Source organism: Pseudorca crassidens, chromosome 17, assembly GCF_039906515.1.
Source record: "Pseudorca crassidens isolate mPseCra1 chromosome 17, mPseCra1.hap1, whole genome shotgun sequence".
Classification (NCBI taxonomy): Eukaryota; Metazoa; Chordata; class Mammalia; order Artiodactyla; family Delphinidae; genus Pseudorca; species Pseudorca crassidens.
This window is the reverse complement of record NC_090312.1, coordinates 68297310-68320465: the sequence shown is the minus strand read 5'-3', so window position 1 is coordinate 68320465 and position 23156 is coordinate 68297310. Positions and strand designations below refer to the sequence as shown.

At 46.4% G+C, this 23156-nt stretch overlaps 1 protein-coding gene across 4 annotated transcripts in view; it reads right to left on the bottom strand.

The window, feature by feature from the left end:
* Positions 1-1954: 1954 nt before the first annotated feature.
* The window catches only part of C17H8orf89 (chromosome 17 C8orf89 homolog), a 78653-nt gene continuing 57451 nt past the window's right edge, over positions 1955-23156 (bottom strand). For 2 of the 4 annotated variants that reach the window (XR_010936464.1, XM_067712063.1), the window contains exon 6: positions 1955-5955. The gene's annotated coding sequence lies outside the window, so the exon portion shown is untranslated. The other 2 variants (XR_010936465.1, XR_010936463.1) reach the window with 2 other exon arrangements.

Here is a 23156-nt window from a genome sequence, read left to right as displayed (position 1 = left end):
TCTTTACCCTCCAAATGCTACTTGCATTTTTTTTTGCTGAGCTGTTTCTTATTGTAGAGCTGGTCTTGGCACTCCTGTGTCATGAGTCACACGGCAATGGGTGGTGGAATGGGCAATGGCCAGGAGGGCTCCCTCATCTGCGTACCTGCCCCACCATCATCACTAGGGACTGTGTCATTGTAGAGCAGCCACCCAACATTCATAGTTCCAGTTTCCCTTCCTGTAAGATGAAACCATTACAATAGACCCAGGATAGACCAAGAATAGAAACATTAGTGCGTACTAAATGTCAGGCAATTTGTGATTAAACGTCTTGGGCTTCCCTGGTGGCGCAGTGGTTAAGAATCCGCCTGCCAATGCAGGGGACACAGGTTCGAGCCCTGGTCCAGGAAGATTCCCACATGCCGCAGAAAAACTAAGCCCGAGTGCCACAACTACTGAGCCTGCACTCTAGAGCCCGCGTGCTGCAACTACTGAGCCCCTGAGCCACAACTACTGAAGCCCGTGCACCTAGAGCCTGTGCTCCACAACAAGAGAAGCCACCGCAGTGAGAAGCCCACACACCACAACGAAGCGTAGTCCCCGCTCGCCACAACTAGAGAAAGCCCGCGCGCAGCAACAAAGACCCAACGCAGCCAAAAATAAATAAATAAATAAATTTTAAAAAGGAAAAGAAAGAAATAGTTGAGGGAAGCAAAGCTGGGTGTTCCCATGTCCTGAGGCCCCAGCCCTGTCCCCAGCTCTCACACTCAAAATTCCTGGAGCTGACAGTTAAAATACTTCCTTTTTTTTCTCATGTTTTTACTCTCACACGATGCTATTTTCCATAAATCTGTAGGTGGGTTTTAGTTGCCCTTTGGTGAAAAAGCAGAGCTACTGGGGTTGAGTCAATGTGTATGTATGATCTAGTCCCTCTGCTGCTGTCATCATGGAATTCAACCTCAGGAGCAAGAGGAGAATTCCCTCTGCTTACAGGGGTCCCAGAGGAAGGCGTGGGACAGCTTCCTTGGTCTCATCCCAGGCTTGACCACTCTGACTAGCCTCCCTCACGCCACCTGAATCCACCTGGGCACGAGTGTGTGTGTGCCTCTTCTGTTCCTTCCTCCGTGGACAGCAAATGTCCTCCAGTCTTTGTAAAATAATCTTTATGTGTTTGAAGGTGATCACTAACCTCCTCAAGTATCTCTCCTCAAAGTGAATGTACCCACTTTTTCCATTCCATGCATAAAATAACACTTTCCAATCTATTCATCCTCCTCTGAGCTTTTGTGTTGTTTTCTCCTGTCACTCTAAAGCTGTGGAATCCGGAACAGAATACGGTATCTTGAGGGTACGTGCAGTCAGTGCAAAAACGCTCAACATTCCTGCTTCCTTGGGAGGACGGACCCTCCTCTGGTCTGCAGGTCCCTCTGGATTCTCCAAGCCTGAGCAAATCTGTTCTGGGGGCTTTGGTTGTTCAAGTTCCATCCACGCAGCATTTTAAGTAAGAGGTAGTGCAGGAGGGTCCTCAGAGATACACCCTATAGCTCCATAAGTGGGGAGTCCAGCTTAGTACCAGGTCACTACTAAAAGGTTGACGAGTCCTAATGCTTCCCTAGGGAATCAAATTAAAGTAAAATCAGGCATTCAGGTCATTCTGGAACTTGACAAACTCCTACCAAAGTAGCCTATTTATGGGAGGCTATTATGCAGAATGATATTAGGGACATGAAAAAAAATCACAAAGATGCCCCTCTCCCCAGCACTAGGGGAGAAATTCTACACTGTGCCTGAAAATTTCAATTACTGAACACATATGAGCTTCTTTTTTTTTTAAAACATCTTTATTGGAGTATAATTGCTTTACAATAGTGTGTTTCTGCTGTATAACAAAGTGAACCAGCTATACGTATACATATATCCCCATATCCCCTCCCTCTTGCGTCTCCCTCCCACCCTCCCAATTCCACCCCTCTCGGTGGTCATAAAGCACCGAGCTGATCTCCCCATGTGATGCTGCTGCTTCACTAGCTATCTATTTTACATTTGGTAGTGTATATATGTCAATGCCGCTCTCTCACTTCATCCCAGCTTACCCTTCCTTCTCCCTGTGTCCTCAAGTCCATTCTCTGTGTCTGTGTCTTTATTCCTGTCCTGCCCCTAGGTTCATCAGAACCATTTGAACACATATGAGCTTCTTTTAGCAATTCCATGTAAGAATCTTGCCCTGCCCACTTTGCAGGAATGCACTAATATATAGTGATATCCTTTAAAAACTGTAAAAGCAGAGAGAGGAGAGAGGGAGGTGGAGGTAGAGCGAATTTTTACATAATCTGTGTCTGAGGCCATCTCAGAACTGCCCCAGCCCCTGGCTGTCATGAGGCAAGTTCAAGGACCCGAGCACCCACCTAGCAGGGTTAAAGATTCAGCCCCAGGACTTCCCTGTGGTCCAGTGGTTAGGAATACGCCTTCCAATGCAGGGGACATGGGTTTGATCCCTGGTCAGGGAACTAAGATCCCACATGCTTCAGGGCAACTAAGCCTGTGCGCTGCAACTAGAGCCTGCACACTACAACAAAAATCCCACATGCTGCAATGAAAATCCCATGTGCTGCAACTAAGACCCGACACAACCAAATAAATATTAAATAAATATTTAAAAATAAACTCAGAGTTAATTTAAAAATAAACAAATAATAGGGGAAAAGAGAGGGGTTTAAAAAAAAAAAAGATTCAGCCCCAAATTTCCCAGACTCCCTCAGGGTTGAAGGGGGATTGTCAAATGGCTGCATATTAGACAGTCTACCCAAAAGGCAGGAAAAATCTCTTTTACACAGAGTTTTATGCTTGTCATTGGAGGCCAGTGAGTCTAGACTTCTCACTTTTTGCATGGGGAAACAACACAGAGGGAGTGACTGGTCCAGGAACATGAAACAATTAGTGGCAGAACCAGGACTAAAATTGACCTGTCTTTCCTTGGCCATTTTGGCCCTCTTTGAAAATACTAGAGCAGCAAAGCACTAAATAGAATGGGAGAAATTCCTTCGTCTCTCTACCCGGACACTTGCGATAGATGGGGCACGCCAACCACAATTTTCTGGTTCAGCTCAGACGGCAGATGCAGGATGGGTAAGTGGGAGGTAGGGATGAACCCTGTGTGTGTACATTCCAACTCCTTTCTTTGCATTTTGGTTCCATTTAACAACGTGTTACCTCTTCACAGAGTAGTTTATATCATTGCAGGATGCCAAGAATGACATCAACATCTATTAAAACCTAATGTTTCACATTCTCAACTGTAAACATTAACATTGCTTAGTTTCCAGATATAAACTCACAGTCATTCTGAAGTTGGATGGTTTCTTTCCAAGAAAGTTGATGTTACTGTAATGAAATTTACCTAATTAATCTCCTTAAGGAGAGAAGGAATCCAATGATGACGGTTAATAAAGACCTCAACGTTCTTCTTGTAATCAGAGCAAAGCAATCTGTGGATTCGTTTTGGGAGAGACCATAACTTTCCAAATAAATCTTAGTAAAGCTCTGCAGACAGGGTTCTTGAGCTATTTCCCCACTTGGCTGGCTTCCTTTCAGCTTAACTAGCCCTGTGTAAACTCCTATAGGACCTCTGGATATACTTATATTCACCTGTGACGTTGGACCCCAACATCTAGGGTATTGTTCTTGGTGCCAAGAGCTCATATGAAAGGGAAATTTGAACCAGTCATTGATGGAAACTCTTGGTTTGCCAGACTTCAAAGCCATCCCCTACCTGGGGCATCATCTGCATACCGTGTGCCTGGACCCACCTCCTGATACCTGCACAATGTTTTGGCTGCACCAAGCAGTGAATACGAACAGCAGCCGTCAGCCTCCGCCAGGGTCTTCCCTGGACCCCGACGGAGCCATCTACATATACGTAACCAAGAATCTCTCCTTTCGGGGCTTCCCTGGTGGTCCAGTGATTAAGACTCCACGCTCCCAATGCAGGGGGCCTGGGTTCAATCCTTGGTCAGGGAACTAGATCCTGTATGCCGCAACTAAGAGCCCACATGCAGTAACTAAAAATTTCACATGCCACAAATAAAGGTCCAGCGTGCCGCAGCGAAGATCCCGTGTGCCACACAGAAGACCCGGTGCAGCACACGGTGTCACACCAGGGTATAGGAAGCCACAGTGGGGAGTAAGGAGAACATTCCCTGGTCTCCCGGTCCTGAGTTCAAGAGGACTGCAGAAGTGGCACCCACAGGAAAGAGTCTTCTGAGAGACAGCCTCTGTGAAGATGTTGAGGGAATGGGGGTGTTTAGGAACCCCGGGACTGGGAGTCTAACAGGTATGAAGGGAATCACTGGGTTGGAATCTTGGGATGTTAGGTCAGAGCAGTATGGGTGTGATGGTATGGAAGGGTTTGGAAGGTTATAGAAAAAGCTTAGGAATGTGGCAGGAATCCAGTTTTTCAAATTGGTACAGCTGGTCATGGAGAGGCAAACAGCCAGGGTAACTTGATCCTCAGCCCCCGAATACGGAGCTGGATCCGTTTAAGTCCTTGCTGATTCAGGACCTGACCGGACTGGGAAGGGAGGTGGGGCTGGGTTTACAGGTGGCAGGCGGGACAAAGGGTGTCAAGGCAGGTAACCTACCAGGCCTGACACTATCTCGGCAAAGAAGGCCATAGAGAGCCTCAGAAGGCTGGTGACCTGAGTAGAGTTTTGAAGAACAGAATCTCTCCGCCACTCCCTACCCCATCCAGGGAAAAATATTGTTTAGGTCTTGCTACGGTAACATCCTGGAGTAATTCATCCTATGGCAGTCATCCTGTGCTTTCTGCAGCCTCCACTATCCTTGTGAGGGCCCTGAAATCTGGGACTGAAAATTACAAATTTATTGTAATTTCTGGTCTCATCATTTATGTCCCAAGTGGGATTGTAAGCTCCATGAGGGCAGGGAACAGATCTATTTCCATAGATCAAGTTCCAGCACAATGCTTGCCCTCAGTAAGTATTTAGCAAAAGAATGACTAACTCTGGCAGATGACATTATTATGCTCAAGTATTCAATTCCTCCTTCCTTAGAGCACAACCCTTTGGGATTGGTCACGTGACTTGCTTTGTCCAACAAAATTCAAGTGGGCGTGACGCATGCCATTTCCGAGGAGCGGACTGAAGGGAGAATGCACGGCTTAGCTCAGCCTCTTGTGCTTCTGTTCTCTGTCACAGGGCTGCGGGTTGCAGGTAAGGGTTGCTCCTGCAGCCCGAGTCCCAGAACAGGAAGATGCTAGAAGCCACCCTATAGTCAGCCCACAGCCTAGTGCAGAGCTGTGGCCATTCCACAGCACGATGGAGACGTCAATGTCTGTAAGCCACCAAGTCTGGGAGTTGTTACCATGACAAAAGCCCTGAGGTTGGGGGAATAAATTATCTCCTGTTTAATTTCTCCCGAGTGCTGTCACAGCTGCCTTCAATGCCTCCATCTTGCCAAAGCTGAGAGCAGATGGCAAACCCACCTGCCTTGCCCCCCATACCAGCAAGCGAGCAGTCTCTCTGCTGTCCTCTCCAAAAGAACACAAGTTTCCACCGTCCCAGAGAAACCTAATGGTTAACTGTCAAGGCCGCCTACCATGAAAAGTGGCCTGAAAGCAAGTTTACATATCATATTTTAAACATTTACAGTTTTAAAATAAATACAAGACTGAAGCCGGCTCCAACCCCCTCCCTGTCTTCACCTGCCAGTGAAGCATGTTCTCTCCAGTTCTTCAAAAAGCCAGAGTGGTACTCAGGGGCTGGAGGTGGAGCGTTGTCTGCAAGTGATGTGATTGAAAGCTCAGGGTCTTCTCCCTCTGCACCAGTCTTCGAGTTATCTTGGGAAGAACTTGGAATATAAAATGTACACAGACTTTGCACGGAAGGAAAGGCAGACCCAAAGAAATCCTGGAGACACCGTACTCTTCTCAGTTCTCTTATTATTCCCTGGAGCTACCTATCTTGAAGAGAGGTGAAAAAAATGTAGACAGAGCTATAAGAAACTAAGTAGCTAAACATCTGGAAACTAAACAAAATGGTTCATATTTTTATCAGACCCTGTAATGACATCCACCTTCCTGGTCTCAGCCTCCACCAATGTGCTGATAATTTCAAACTCTACCTTTCCAACCTCGACTTTTCCCACAGGGTGCAGATCCTTAGAGCCACTTGGCTGTCCACAATACTTCAAATGCAATATGTTTGAAATGAAACCTTGGGCATCCCCTTGAGTATGGGCTTCTTTCTCTTCAGTTTCCATGTTGACTGATGGTACCCCATCCACCTCCTTGTCCAAGCCAGAAACTGGGGATCTTGTTGGATCCTTTTCTCTCCCTCAGCCCCTGAATTCATCTCATTATCAAGTCCTACGGTTCTACCCCAAATCCTTCGTGGGAGAAAGCTGGCTATAAATAATTCACACCTCCATATATAAATAAAGGCCCTACTTACATTATCTCTGAAATGTCCCTAAAACTCCTTTCCCCTATCCTACTGTTAAGGAGGAAGAAAACTTTCCTCTACCTTCTAGGTTCTTCTGGTTGGTATAAGACTTAAATCGACATGAGACAGAGTAACAGGAGAAAATTAGATTTAATTTTGCACATACAGAAACCCCACACACATGAAAGGGTCAGAGACAGAAAGGTAAAATGAAGTCTATATGCCATCCTGAGTGAGAAATGGTATAGGAGTCTGGGGCTTCCAAGGAAAGAAGGTCCCTCACAGGACAATAAGAGGAAGAGCAGATGCTTGGTATCTAGATATTTGCCCTGCCATACAGATGGGACCACTTGGATAAAATTTGTCTCCAGTAATAACTCTTGGCTGGGAAAAATCCCCAATTTAAATTCTTGTAGGTAGTTAGGGGAGGGCCAGTAGTTTCTCTTGAACCCACAGGGTCTCGATTGCCTTTAGTTCAAAATAGTCCTCATCCAAGAGTGATACATTTGGGGGAGGCTCGTTCTGACCCCCATATCACTCATGGTCCCTCACCCTAACTGTCTCAGTTCATCTCAACTCCTGCAAAAATCTAACTGGTCTCTGCCTCCAATGTGGCTGGCTGCTGCCCCCCTGACCTGCAGTCTATCCTTCAGACCAGAGTCCTCTTCCTAAAACACAAATCTGATGGTATCATTCCCTTCCTGGAAAGCTCACTGTGGCTTTCCATCGGCTAGAGAATAAAGCTCCACCTTTGATGGCTCATGGAGAACTTTGCGACCGGCCTCTGGGTGTTTTCCAGGCTCATTTCTTACAGTCTCCAAGCTCTGAGCATTGGGAACACGCTGTGTTCTTTCTTCCTGGGGACGCTGTATTTACCTAGAGGACCCCTGCTTATCGTTCACGCCTCCACCCAAGAGACTGCCTCGCAGTCCTCTGCAAAGGCTGTCCTACTGCTCCCACCCCTCAAAGACTTGGGCAGCGCCCCTTCTCCCCCAACTGTCCGAAGCTCTGCTACAGTCACAGCAGGATTGCCTCTCGTGTTGTGTTCACACGTCTGCCTCTCGTATCGAGCTGTGAGTGATGTGAAGGTGGCACACTTGCCTGAGTTATCGCTCTAAACTCAGGGCCAGGCACGCTGCATACATTCTGTCAACATCACAGAATAAATGGAGGAATGAATGTAGGAGTAAATTCTCTAGTCATAGCCTAAGTGTCCTTATGCGGATAAATGACTTAGCATATTAATTTTCCTATCTGAAACTGAAAGTCAGAATGAGAATCAACAAGTCAGGGCTTTTGCTTTTTTTAAGCAATGTTCGGAAGAGAAGGACAAAACATTATGCTATTGCAGCATGATTTCTAGAAGGATGATGGCATTTGTTGTAGGATCAGAACATAACAAATACGCTGAGAATACAGATACGCTGACACATAGCATCGATGTCCCAGGCCAGTAATGTTAAAGGGGACATAATAGGAAGCAAGGTGTTTAGAACCTAAGCTTGTTCCTTTGTCATGAGAAAGCATAAAAGCTTATTTGGCAGGGCTCCCCAGACTTCTCTTTTGTGAGGAGTATCATCCCTAAGAGCATGAACTTTGGAGCTCAAACTCTCAAGCTTTGAGTCTCAGCTCCAGCACTTATTAGCTCTGTAGGTGAGTAACTTAAACTCTCCGTGCCTCGATTTTCCTGTCTGTAAAATTAGTATGTTAATAGCACCTACCTCGGGACTTCCCTTGTGGCGCGGTGGTTAAGAATCCGCCTGCCGATGCAGGGGACACGGGTTCGAGCCCTGGTCCGGGAAGATCCCACATGCTGCGGAGCAACTAAGCCCGTGCGCCACAACTACTGAGCCTGCGCTCTAGAGCCCGCGAGCCACAACTACTGAGCCCGCGTGCCACAACTACTGAAGCCCGCGTGCCTAGAGCCTGTGCTCCACAACAAAGAGAAGCCCTGGCAATGAGAAGCCCGCGCACCGCACAGAGAGTAGCCCCCTGCTCGCCGCAACTAGAGCAGCAACAAAGACCCAACGCAGCCATAAATAAATAAATAAATTTGTAAAAAAGAAAAAAAAAATAGCACCTACCTCATAAGTTACTATAAGGATTAATGGAATTAATGCAGATAAAGTACTTACTACTTGGGATAACACAAGAGCTAGTTAAGACATATATTTTCCCCAAAATGTTAGGATGCATTTTCAAAGTATCAGAGATGGTTAGATCCTCTTTCTATGGCACTTCTGCTACATAATCAAGGATTTTAGGTATTTTTATCATTCTTCGTCATTCATTATTGTCCACAGTTTTACAAAATCCACACAATTTTCACAACGGCTATATGAAGATTTAGAGAAATAGAGCCAAGATATAGGACTTCGAGGAGTTTATCCCCAGCTCCCTTTCTCAATAACTAGCCTCCAACTTTTGTTCAAGAGGGATCAAGCCCAGAACAGTGAGTGCAGGACACCCAGAGGCTCACCACGATGTGTGTGCCGGTGTCACTGTGCCATCTAGTGGACTCAGAGTTTAGCCGCTGTTTGGAAGCCCTCCCAGAAGAGCTGGATTCCAGGGAAGGGTTTAGCCATAACTGCTCTGGTCCGTCTGGCCAGCTTCCAGGTGATCTCATAACACCACTCCCTTGATGTGCACCATCAGTGTTAATCGTGTGGGACGTCCGGAATCCCTCTTCTAAGGTGACAGCTCTACCAATGCATTCAGCTTGTCCATCCCCCGTCACAACCATCTTTGCAGAAGTGGGCAGAGAAGAAAGGAATGAAAACGGACAGTACAGTATTTATAACTGCGAGAAAGAAGCCAGCCAACATTCACCTATGTTTTAATAAGGATCTACCAAACAAGCCAGAAAGCAAGACATGCCAATGCTTAGTAACTTTTTGACCTTCATTTCTGGCTTCAGTGCATCTTGGCACAAGGCAGCCTGGGGCTGACAAGGGCTGAGCCAACTAAGGCCTGAATCCCAATTTATTGAAGTGTTTTTAGAGGCGGCCAACTGCTCTCTGCAGGTGATTAAAAGCTTATCCCCAGAAGGCTAGTAAACACTCCCCCACCAATAACTCAGCTCTGGCGTGCAGGGCAAGGGGTATTGAACACCATAACGGGAGAGAATATCCACATAAAAACCCAGTTAAAGGCAAGGTTTGCCTTTGAGGGGCACTTGGAGGCCCATAATCCACCTCGTCTTTATGTTCTATTCAGAGTTCTTGGCCACCATGACCAGGCGGACCGATATTCAACTTGAAAGGCAAGGGGTTTGATATCAGCAACTAACTGAAATCACTTGCTTGGGCCTCAGGTCAACACATTCTAGCCACAGACATGGCAACGGGTGGGTGTGGCTGTGCCTTGTCCAGGATGCAGGTACTCTGGGCGTTCCATGCATTTCATGGTCCTTCAAAATTTTAATACTATCATGAGAAAGAAGGAAGTCTCTGGGACACTGTTCATCCCAGAAAAATTCCAAATCAAGGAGAGGATTTAAGTAGGAAAAATCTAAAAATATTTCAAAAGAAAAGTTTCAAAGAAAAGGGAGTATGTAGTGAGACATATAGCACAAGGACAAAGTGAGGACTTGTAGGCAGAGTCCCGTTTTCCCCCTTTTTGGCTAGTCCCCAGGTTTTAAACCTTGTTCTTTTTTTAAAAATGTTTATTTATTTATTTATTTTTGGCCGCACTGGGTCTTTGTTGCTGTGCGCGGGTTTTCTCTAGTTGCGAAGCTAGGGCTACTCTTTGTTGCGGTTCACGGGCTTCTCGTCGCGGTGGCTTCTCGTTGCAGAGCACGGGCTCTAGGCATGCGGGCTTCAGTAGTTGTGGCACGCAGGCTCAGTAGTTGTGGCTCGCGGGCTCTAGAGTGCAGGCTCAGTAGTTGTGGTGCACGGGCTTAGCTGCTCTGCAGCATGTGGGATCTTCCCAGACCAGGGCTCGAACCCGTGTCCCCTGCATTGGCAGGCGGATTCTTAACCACTGTGCCACCAGGGAAATCCTAAAGCTTGTTCTTCTTAAAGGCCAGTTATAGAAAATAAACTGAGTCAAGTCACCATTTCTTAAAAATGCCAAAGAGAAGCAGCTACTGAACGATGTCGTTCATGCTGCAGAAGTTGAGAGGAGGGAGCAAAGTCTTGTCCCATGCCTGGTGACTAGCTGTCCTGAGCAGGGAAGGTCCGTTTAGGCTCTGCTGGGTGGCCCTATGTGGACACTTGTCCTTGAGCGTCTAGAACCCAGAGAGTAGGACCTCAGTCCACACACCCCAACCCCCAAGCCTTCACTCTACCCAACAAACAATGCACGTCCTAGAGAGGTCAAGGGCCCTCAGCTAGTGAGTGGCAGAGTTGGGATTCAAGGTTCCAAAGCACATGTTCTTAACTTCATTTCATTACTTTTGCAACAGGAACCTGTTTTGGAGGAAATTCATTCACTCATTCATTCAAAAAATTTTTGAGCTCCCATAAAATGGGAGGATATCATGGTGAATACAATATAGCTCCTGCCCCCCAGTAGGTCTGTCATTCAGCAGAGAAAATAAACAAGTACATCAACAGTTACAAAGAAGTGTGGTGAGTTGCTCCAGGTGGGGTCGTAGGCTACGCATACGTGACAGAAGGCATCCAAGTCAGCTCTGGACAATAAGGGAAGACCGTGTTAAGAAACTGGAATCCCAAAGGGCGAACAGAAGCTAAACAGGAGAGAGAGGGAAAGATATTCTAGAAAGGCCTCCAGACATGGGAGAATATGATAAATTCAGGGGACTGCAAAATTTGGACACGGTTAGAGCAAAGGGTGTCTATATGCACAGTGTGTGTATGTGTGTGTGTGCGCACGTGTGTATGTACTGTGGGGGTGAGAGGTGTGTGCAGTGGAAGAGTAGATGAGACCAGTGAAACAGGTTGATGAGACCAGTGAAACCAGATCATAAGGGTCTTGAACGTCATGCCAAGGAGTTAAAATTTCAGCTTGAAGGTAATGGAAAACCAATGCAAGATTTTTTTTTCTTGATGTGATTTAATACACATTTACAAAGAGAACTTTAGCAGTAGTGTGGAGCTTGAATTGAAAGGGGAAAGCAGTAAAGTTCAAGACGGTTTCAAAAAAGAAATAGCTTGTTTCCCTAAACAATATATTCTCCATACATATTGACTATTATTTGACATCTTTTATGGGACAAGGGTAAAAGTAAGGAGTCCTGAGCCACAAACCCTCTTGAGACCCACACTCCCTCCGTGGTTCCTGTGGGTGCCTTCCTGCTGCCTGGGACCCCTCCACCCTGGCCACAGTTTGTTGGACTAGGGTGGGCACCAGACCTGAGGCAACCCATTCAGGACCTAGGGTGGGGGTCAAAACTGCCCATCAGGCATGACAATGACCTTGTACATTACTCGAATCCTATTATCTGAGGAGTTGGAACAGGAGACAAATAAGAGGCTTGAACAGTAGTGGAAGGAGCAGAACTTGAAAAAACTATTTGAGAAAACACAGGACGATCTGGACATGGTAAGGGGTACTCATGCCGCTGATGGGGCACCAGAAGAACACAGACCTTTCCGTTCCCAAACCACGTCCATCCTGGGTGAGCCCCAGCTCTTCATGGTGACCAGGAGGCTGGGCCCTGTGGCAGAGGCTCCTCTGGCCTTATTTCTATGGTGTCCTGACAACAATGCCCTTGAAGTCGAGTGAGTGCGCTTCTGTTCCTGGTAACCCAGGAAGGACGAGGAACACACACAGGCGTCCAGGGAGCCAGACCCTGGTGGGGAATCGTCAGCAGCGTACGGACTGTTAGTTAACCTCCTACCGTGCGGTTTCCTAGTCCTGTCTAGGGAAGAGAAGTGTAAGTGTCCACAGTCCTCATCGTGCGGTGACAGGGCTATGGAAGGTGTCACAGAAGCACCCTGAGCAGGGTCAGGAAAGCTTGGAACCCATTAGCCGCCTAGGAATCAACCTGTAGGTGCTGGGAAACAATGGGCTCCACCCTCGGGCCTCCCCTGGGGTTGGGATGAATGAGCACAATGGCAGTGACCTGTTTCCTGGCCACAGGGGCCCCACCCCCTCCCGCTTCTCCTACAGACGCTGCTCTCACCATTTTTAGCTTCATTGCCCACGCCTCACTGAATGTGTATGGGGTGCCAGGCTCTTCCAACTATCTAGAAGTTCCAAGGCTGTAGATAATGAAGGGGAAGAAAGCAAGAGAATGTTCTAAAGGAGCTTGAGGTCTCTCTGTGGAAATGACGTAGACTCAGGAAATGGTGTGAAAATGTGAAGTACAAATGAACATTGATCGAGCACCTACACTCTACCAGGCACTGTCCCAGGCATTCGGGACATTATCTCTAGCCCTGATCACAGCTCTACGAGACTGGTAATATTGTACCATTTTATAATAAAGTACAAGATCCAGAGATGTTAGTTAACTTTTCTAGGACCAAAAACCTGTGGAGAACCATAGTACCTTCCCAGGAGAAGAGTAATATAATTGCAATGGCACTTTGAAAAGATTAATTAAGAGATGACATTCAGGGTTATCCCAAGGTAGAAGAAACCAGACATTTTATACTAATCTGTGCAGAAGATGAGACAGGACTGCTGTGGGAATAAGAGGAAGAGAAGGTTTGGAAAGAGAGACGTATGATCACCAAGGGGACAGAGAAAAGATGCTGTAAGAGCCGACCCAGTTTAAGTTCAGAAGAATGTTCACCGATGACTAATGGTAGGTACCATACTTCCTATTCAAAGCCCCACATCCTCTTTCAGATTGGGAAAAAATTTAGAAGGAAATATGCAAAGTTAACCAATGCGCCGAATCCGAACTAACTGTGGCGTTGATGATGTCTGGAGTGGCAAAGCCACAGTATGAAGCAACTTCAACTGTCTGCCCCAGCCCAGCCCTAACCCTATCCCCAATCCAGAGCTTCTGCTGGAGACAGAAGTTTAGTTGGGCACGGTTGTCCATGACCCCGTCTCCAGCCTATGCCTGTCAGACAAGGAACGGATGTCTGGTCCACCGGCCAGCAGCGAGTCAACACTCCCTCGAGACTCTGAAGTACAACAGAGAGACAGTACTCAGAGCAGAGAACACACCTGGCTCTGAACAGTGCCCACATCCCTGTTCCCATGAGGCTGGATGAACTTTGGATCTTATATCCAAGAAATTATCTGTTATACTCTTCTAAGCAATGGTCCTTTACACGAGGTATCTCGAGCGGAGCTCTGTTCTTCATAACCAGAATCTCCTCTTGACTAAGAGAGGGAGGCAGGTAGATACAGTCTAGGCTGGGAGTTGCAAAACGGCGGCCTGCAGGGCAAACCACAGACGTGTTTACTGTGGCCCACACGGTGCTGCGGCTGTTGTTTTCAATTGAATTTGGCAGCCTTCAGGCAGAGCATCCTCCTTTCAGTTTGCTGCAGCCTTTCTACTACCCCTTGTATTACCAGAGTATCTATCTGCCTCTCCTCATTCATTTCACATTACCTGCTTCACCTCTGTAATTAAATGAGCTTGTAATCTGTGATCTAGACCTGACATGGGTTGTGAGTGTGTATGTGTGGCTTGTGTGTGTGTAAATGAAGGCACCAATCATAGCAGTGGTAAAATAGAAAGAATACTGGATAGCAGCAGAGTCCCCCTTTGTCTTTTCAGTCGTTTAAAAGCAAACGTATTTAGTGGGCAAACACTGTTGGAGACAGAGGGAAAGTACGGTGTTGTAATCAAAGAAAAGGTACAGCCAAGTGTCCCTGACACAGTGCTTGGGGGCCATGAATGGATACAATGGCTTCATTCGTTGGGATGCTTTTGGATGCAAGTGGCAGACACCCAACTAAAACTAGATTTTAAAAAGAGGGAGGGGATCTACCTCATAGCATCAAAGGAATAATTTCTGTAGAAACCAGTCTTCAGGGACAGAGGACCTTCAGGGACAGAGGACCTAGTACCACTAGACTTCTCTTTTTCTGTTTCTCATCACTTCCTGTTTCCTTCTGTCTCTTTAGTCTTGCCTTTATTTTGAAGAAAGATCTCTATCTCTGTCTCTGGGGAAAGGAAAATGATGCTGACATCTCTAGATTCACATACTCCAAGTATAGCAACCCCTTTGAAAGGAGAGCTTCTCTCTTCCACCACTTTGAGAACATGGCTGATTCTTGCAGGAGGATTTTGAATAGCCCCAGTTGGGTCAGGATCCAGAAGCCTTGAGTTCTCCAACTGGCTCAGCCCAGGCTATGCACCCACACGTTTATGGCCGGGGCGGGGTGGGGTAGGGGGCAGTGGGGAGGGTGTCTGCTACCAAAAGGAGGGAGATGGAAGAAAGTTTGCTAGAAAACCAAAAACCATAGCTAGACAACGCACTACAATTTATTAAAATTCATTGTAGTTAAATGACTTTACTAAATACTATTTTGCCAGGTGAAAGCAAGCATTTCTGCACTCAAATGGTAGAGTCTGGTCAAGCAGTTCTGTAGGTCCCACTAAACAATTCCCTGGATCTATCAAGCAAGGACATGTTCCCACCCCTCTGGCCCGGGTTGCTAGGGCTTGAGTATTTCCAGAAAACAAAAACTTTCTTCCTATCCTTTCTCTACAGAATCTGCTCCCAAACCATCAACAGAAGGGAGTTATTCACACCTGTGCACGGGTTAATTTATCAGAAAACTTTTGCTGGGGTATGAAGTTTGGCAGGAGACAGGAAGGAAGGGAATGAAAGGCACTTTGGGGGTTTCTGGAGAAGGGAGGAAGGAGTCACTTGTGGGTGGCAGGTGAGAAGGTGACAAAGGCAAATTCACTGTTTTGAAATTTTCCCTGAAGAGAAGGTCAAATGTCACTGGTTCAGGGCTTCCCTGCACCTCTGTGTTGGGAAAAGCTGGAGTGGGACCTGCTAACTTCAACCATACTCATGGCGCACAGTAGAATCCAGGGCACTGGGAGCCAGAACCCAGAAGGTTGCGGGGAAGGTGAGCCCAGAAAGCAGAAATCCAACAGCTCTGAGAGAGCAGAACAGGGAAGAATAAATTCCAAACGAGTGCGATCAGCCAGCTGAGCAAGTTGAAGGATGCGCCAGGAGAGTAGCTCAGACAGAGGTGAGCTGGGAAGAGCTGGTCCATGTGGACTGAAAGCACAACTTAATTTTTGAAGAGAGACTGTGACCACAGACATGGCTGGAGAGGCCACCCCCCCACTCAGAGTCCTGAAAGGGGAGGAGGAGAGTGAGAGTGGGTCAGCCTGTCTCCAGCCGATGGATGCAGGAGTGGGGGCCATCCTGCCCTGACCGCTGGGGATCAGGTGTGCAAACAGTCACACTCAGGACGATCAACGAAGATCATGTACCGCCATGTTTTCTTCTTGGCTCTGAACCGCCAGCTGCCCAAAGTTTTTCATCATATGTTAGATGCACCATCATTTTACGTACCACAAAATAAAAACAATTATGCCAATTACACTATAATACAATGCTTTCCTATCCCTTCGGCATTTAATCACTTAGAGGATTTGTGACTTATTGAGATACAGATTTTATTAATACGTCAAGCCTTGTGCACCCATAAAAGGAAAAATGGAAGGGAAGTAAAATGGCTAAAATGGCTTCCTAAAGCTTTCTCATGTCTGGTGTCTAATTCTCTGAATCACTTTTAGATTCAGAGCCTTTGATGTTTCTGTTTTTTCCTACACAGTCATCCTCTACTTTCAACAATGTTGGTGACGCAGCTTCTTAAAAGAGAATAAAACTGATACACGTATTCTTTCCACTAGAAATTTGAATATGGGCTGCATATCAGATAATATTAAGATATCAATGTTAGATTTCCTGAGCGTGATAATAATCTGCGGTTATCGAAAAGAATGTCCTTGTTCCTAAAAGATACGTGCTGAAGTATTTAGGAGTGAAGTGTCATGATATTTGCACATCATTTTCAAAATGATCCGGCAAACAAATAAATAAACAAACAAAACCACCCCAAAAAACAGAGAGAGGAGACGCAAATGTCTCTAAATGGTATCATTAAGAAAATCTAGGTGAAGGATATCTAGGTATTTGTCAAATAACGTTTTAAGCTTTTCTGTAAGTTTAAAAATCTTCAAAAGGGGGTTTCCCCTGGTGGCGCAGTGGTTGAGAGTCCACCTGCCGATGCAGGGGACGCGGGTTCGTGCCCTGGTCCGGGAAGATCCCACGTGCCGCGGCGCAGCTGGGCCTGTGGGCCATGGCCGCTGAGCCTGCGCGTCCGGAGCCTGTGCTCCGCAACGGGAGAGGCCACGACAATGAGAGGCCCGCGTACAGCAAAAAAAAAAAAAAAAAAATCTTCAAAAAAATGTTATGAGAAAGAAAAGTGTTCTACTAAGAAATCCACTCAGGGGACTTTCCTGGTGATGCAGTGGTTAAGAATCCGCCTGCCGGGGCTTCCCTGGTGGTGCAGTGGTTGAGAGTCCGCCTGCCGATGCAGGGGACACGGGTTCGTGGCGCGGTCCGGGAGGATCCCACATGCCGCAGAGTGGCTGGGCCCGTGAGCCATGGACGCTGAGCCTGCGCGTCCGGAGCCTGTGCTCCGCACCGGGGGAGGCCACAACAGTGAGTGGCCCGCGTACCGCAAAAAAAAAAAAAAAAGAATCCGCCTGCCAGTGCAGGGGACATGGGTTCAAGCCCTGGTCGGCGAAGATCCCACATGCCGCAGAGCAGCTGAGCCCGTGCTCCACAACTACTGAGCCTGCGCTCTAGAGCCCGGGAGCCACAACTACTGAAGCCCGTGTGCCACAACTACTGAAGCCCGCATGCCTAGAGCCCGCGCTCCACAACAAGAGCCACCGCGATGAGAAGCCCACGCAGCACAACAAAGATTAATCCTCACTCGCCGCAACTGGAGAAAGCCCACGTGCAGCAATGAAACCCCAACACAGACAAAAATAAATAAAATTAAAAATAATAAAATAATTTTTAAAAATTTAAAAAATTATTTTAAAAAAGAAAGAAAGAAAGAAATCCATTCAGATTTTCTTCCAAGTTTTCTCAAGCTGTCAATACCAGTTTGGAGGGTTTTGGTTCCAGTGCTTTCTTGATTTTACCAGATGGATGTCAGTAGAAGTTTTCAGACAAGAATCATGACTCAAAATAAAATAAAATAAAATATTAAAAATTTAAGAAAAGGAAGGAGGAAAAAACAAAACAACAACAAAAGAATTATACCTCTTATTCTCCCCCTAAGTGGTCCTCACTTGTTTGCTGACTGAAGCATGAATGGCTGTAGTTTTCCAGGCATGTCACAGGAAATAACACCCAAATTCTTCTATATGCAGGCAACAGCAACTGTGTCGGAGCTGCTGTCTGGCTGGCAGTGGTTGTAGAATGAATCCCTGTGTCAGGGATGTTAAAACGTGAGGGGGAAAGATACATCTTAAAACTGAACAGTTGACACACACCTCCATGACAGTTGGCAGTCATGGATCTCCTCGTGGACTAACAAGTTGGAGAGCTGGTTGACATGTCAGTCTTTGCAGGTTTGGTGAGGAGAAGTTACGCCCCTTGGCATGAACAGTTTCTGGAATTGCATATCTGGATCTCTTGGCCCATGTGGCCCCAAGGCACCACCAGTACTTTAGACCCTGCCTGAGGAACCAGCCTGCCTCCTCTCCCAGTGGCGCCTCTGCCTGCTGGCTGAGGGAAGTTGCAGTCAGCACTAAGAGGGCTTTTACACCGTGTGCATCCCTTGTAATAGGATGGTAACAGGGAATTGGAGGTCTCATCCTACTTCTATTTATACCACTAACTTATCTGGTATCTGAGAGTAACAATGTCTGTGTTGCTTGCTACCATCCTCAATAAATATTAAGTTGATGCTACACCTTGTGGGATTGTTGTGAACAATCAAAGGGAGACCCTCCCCCCAAAAAAGTATGAAGGCCTTTGTTAATTACAACAAATTATACAGAAACACTAACCAAAGACATATGCTGCAATAGTAATGGTGGTGATTTCCGTGGAGTGAATTATGGGATTTCCTGCTTCCTTTATTTTTATTTGGAAATGACTATAGATTCAGAGGAAGTTGCAAAAAATGGTACAGACATGGCGCACGTGCCCTTCACCCAGCTCCCCCAAATGGCAAACCCCTGTTTTTTTGCTCACCTTTTTTTTTCTTTCCTTCTCTTTCTTCCCCCCCTTCCTTCCTTCCTTCCTTCTCTCCTTCCCTCCTTCTCTCTTTCCTTTGCAATCACTGTGTTTTACTTGGATAACAAGGAAAAGAAATGATTAAGAGCAATTTTAACAATGTAAATTGCACCCACCCGGCCAGTACCCTCCCTAACCAACATCTGCATGGCGAAGGGAGTAGCATGGTCCAGCTGGGCCTCCCTCCACCCTTAGGCTGGGTGGTCTGCTACAGCGTTCTCAGGCTCTACTTGCACTTGGTCAGTCTCCTAAGTGTTGAGTGGAAGGCTGTCTTGCACTTCAACATGTCCTGAACGTCTCTGGCTGCCTGTGCTCCTTGGTAGGAAAGAGTATGGTGACGCTGTTGCCACTGCTGCTGAATTGCTCAGTTCAGTGTGTCCAGGTCCCCACCCCCATGGTGGCCAGTGTCCTCTCGCCAGGGCAGTGGAAGGCTGCTCTCAGCCCCTCCCACTGGGATCATCCACTTCCAGCCTAGTTACTTTCTGTGCAACGCATTAAACAGAGACTCCTCTCAGGCTCCCAAGAGCTCAGGAGGAGCTTGGTGGCATTGTGGCTGACTCGCTATGTGCCCCTTACTGCAGGGGTGACAAGAGAAACACCAAGTGACAGTCCTCATTTTCCTCCTCTCCATAGATATCGTGCATATCATCACCAGTCCTGCCCGGTGTGAAATTCCAGATGTTCTTATTGTCGTTCTGTCTTACATTTTTCTTTTCTTCCTGACTTAGATAGTTCTAAGGTTCTGGGATAACTTCTCAGGAAACTGTCCAAGAAGCTTCTTTTCTAAAAGTCTCTCAGAACAAGACAGATAACAGCCACTGAGACATCAGAGCAGGTGGCAGCCTTGGAGGATGATTCCTCAGCCTTTGCCATGAACAGCGCCAGGCTGACGCCAACACTGGCCCCAAGCTACGTGGCTGATGAACGAGGCAGAATTTTGTTCCACAGACTCTGCAGGCTGGAGCCTTAAGAATCTGCCCACCCCCCAGGGGCTCCCTCCCACACACTAAAAATTGATTTGTGAAAAGGCATGGAGAAAAAAGGGAGTTCTTAATTTTATTGTAAAATGCTATGAAGCGGTTTAGTAGGTAATCTGATTGAATCCCTAAAGTTTTGCAAAACCGGCAGGTTTGCTAGAGGAGATATCCAGCAGAATATTCAGCACATGGTCAGGGAGAGGCTGGGGAGTGTTTTGCCATATTGGCTAAGAGAGGGCCTGGCATGTTGGCTAAGCTTGGACTCAGACCCTTTTGCATGCAAGTCCCAGCTTCAGGATCAAACAGCCGTGTGACCTTGGGAACAGTAGTCAAATCTCCATTTCCTCATCTGTAAAATGAAGCTGATAAAAGTACCTAATAAGAGTGATTTGTAAAAATCCAAATAACAAACGCTGGAGAGGGTGTGGAGAAAAGGGAACCCTCTTAGACTGCTGGTGGGAATGTAAACTGGTACAGCCACTATGGAGAACAGTATAGAAGTTCCTCAAAAAAACTAAAAATAGAGTTGCCGTACGATCCAGCAATCCCACTCCTGGGCATATATCCAGACAAAACTTTAATTCAAAAAGGTACATGCACCCCAATGTTCATAGCAGCACTATTTACAATAGCCAAGACATGGAAACAAACTAAATGTCCACTGGCAGACTACTGGATGAAGAACATAGAGTACACACGTACAATGGAATATTACTCATAAAAAAGAATGAAATAATGCCATTTGCAGCAACATGAATGGACGTAGAGATTATCATACTAACTGAAGTAAGCCAAAGACAAATATTACATGATATCACTTGTATGTGGAAGCTAAAATGTGACACAAATGAACTTACCGACGAAACAGAAATAGACTCACAGACATAGAGAACAGGCCTGTGGTTGCCAAGGGGGAGGGGAGGGGAGGGAGGGAAGGATTGGGAGTTTGGGATTAGCAGATGCAAACTAGTATATACAGGATGGATAAACAACAGGTCCTACTGTATAGCACAGGGAACTATATTCAATATCCTGTACTAAACCATAATGGAAAAGAATATGAAAAAGAATATATAGGGCTTCCCTGGTGGCGCAGTGGTTGGGAGTCCGCCTGCCGATGCAGGGGACACGGGTTCGTGCCCCGGTCTGGGAAGATCCCACATGCCGCGGAGCGGCTGGGCCCGTGAGCCATGGCCGCTGAGCCTGCGCGTCTGGAGCCTGTGCTCCGCAACGGAAGAGGCCACAACAGAGAGAGGCCCACGTACCGCAAAAAAATAATAATAATTATAATATATATATATATACACACTTTGCTGAGTCACTTTGTTGTACAGTAGCAATGAACACAACATTGTAAATAAACCATACTTCAATAAAGTAAAAGTTTTTTAAAAGAGTGACTTTTAAAAATTCAGCGAGACAAAGCATATACTGTGCTTAATGCATGGCCCTGGCCCACTGCAGGTATCCAAAACTATTAGCTGTTATCATTTTAATAAGTACATGTGAGTACTAATGATTAAAAATAAAATCATAGGAAAAAGCATCTCTGCCTCTAAGTAGCTAGTGTCCCCAGCCACTCTAGGGTTGGCCAGGAGTGAGGTAGTTTTAGCTGTGGGCATGAGATAGAACTGACCCAGTGCAAACGCAAAGTACAAGAGGAGACTCCAGCTTTCTGGACACACACCATGAACTCTTGCTTGATAAAAGGCAAACTTTAGTTGTGCCTGCTTTTTGTGGGGTTTTTAAATACATTTATTTATTTATCTTGGCTGCGTTGGGTCTTCTTTGCTGCGCGCGGGCTTTCCCTAGTTGCGGCTACTCTTCGTTGCGGTGCACAGGCTTCTCGTTGCGGTGGCTTCTCCTGTTGCAAAGCATGGACTCTAGGCGCGCGGGCTTCGGTAGTTGTGGCTCACAGGCTCTAGAGCAGGCTCAGCAGTTGTGGCTCACAAGCTCCAGAGCGCAGGCTTCAGTAGTTGTGGCGCACGGGCTTAGTTGCTCCATGGCATGTGGGATCTTCCCAGACCGGGGCTCGAACCCGTGTGCCCTGCATCGGCAGGCAGACTCTCAACCACTGCGCCACCAGGGAAGTCCCAGTTGTGCCTGGTTTTTCGTTATCAGTGTGTCCTGAGAGATTGCAGTGAAACCAAACTTTATACACAATCGTGTTTTAAATGCATAAGGGAATTCTCCTTTTTAATAGACTCTTTACAATAAGTCCTTTTATACTATAAGTTATTATAGGTTTTAACAATGCAAGTGATTGTTCAGTTTCTTTAAAACAGGACATCCTGAAAGATTTTTAAATTGCCATTACATCAACAGCAGTTTTATAGATGTAACAGAGTGGGGGAAATGGTCATCTTAACATCTGGCCCCAGTACTCTAAACACACTGATAAGTCATTTGGGCATGGAAAATGAGACCTTGAAGATTCAACCAAGTAAGAGAAGTGGCCAAACTTCACAGGGTTATAAATTAGCAGGCATTTGGGGTGGGCAGAGAGACTGGGTTATTAAGCAGCTTTTTGCAGTAGAAAAAGAGTTTTGAAAACTAGGGTGGCCGTTAATTTTGTGTGTCAACTTGGCTGAGCCATGAGGTTCCCAAATATGCAGTCAAACATTATCCTGGATGTCTCTGTGATGGTGTTTTGGATAGATTAACATTTAAATCGGTGGACTTCAAGGAAGGCAGATTGCCCACCATAATGTGGGTGGGTCTCATTCAATCAGTTGAAGATCTGACTAGAGCAAAAGACTGACATGTCCTCCCCCGACACACCCCAACAAGAGGAAATTCTACCAGCAGGTGGCCTGTGGACTTGAATTGCTCTTTCTTTGGTCTCCAGTCTGTCAGCCGTCAGACTCAAACTGCAGACTTAGGACTTACCAGTCTCCATAATCACGAGTCAATTCCTTAAAATCAGTCTCTAGATAGACAGATTATAGATTATAGATATATAGATCAATCTCTATCTCTCTCTCCACACACACACATACACCCATGCACACACACATTCTATTGGTTCTGTTTTCCTGGAGAATCCTAATTCAAACAGGATGTCTAATATTAAATGGGAAGTTGTGCTGCCCTGAAGTCTATCTCCACGCCAATCAAACACATTCAGCCTGCAACTCACCCACACGTCTCGTTCGAGTGGAAGTCCCTATGATGTATTTTAAAACCCAAAACAACACATTCTCGGAGTTAAGTAGAAAGGTCACCACCAACAAAAACATCTAATCAGCCTCATTATTGTGTTCCTTTAGCCACATTTCTCTTACTTAATAGAGCATGTCTCCTCTGAAGAAGCTTTAAATTTCACAATAACACATGCAAAGACCAAGAAAGGAATCTGTGTGATGCAGCCAGGACCCAACAGGCCAGGAGCATCTGCCTCAGAGGGAGAGAAAGGAGGGGGGAAAATTTAAAGAGGACGATCAAGCCTCTGATATGTGCACATACCCGCCAAGCTTAATAAAGTTTCGCTAAGCTACCCATGCATGGAACTACAATAACCCTTGTTACTGAGCGTCCCCATGCCTCCCAGCAGTGGCAGACTCCTGCCTGGGATCAATGAAAGA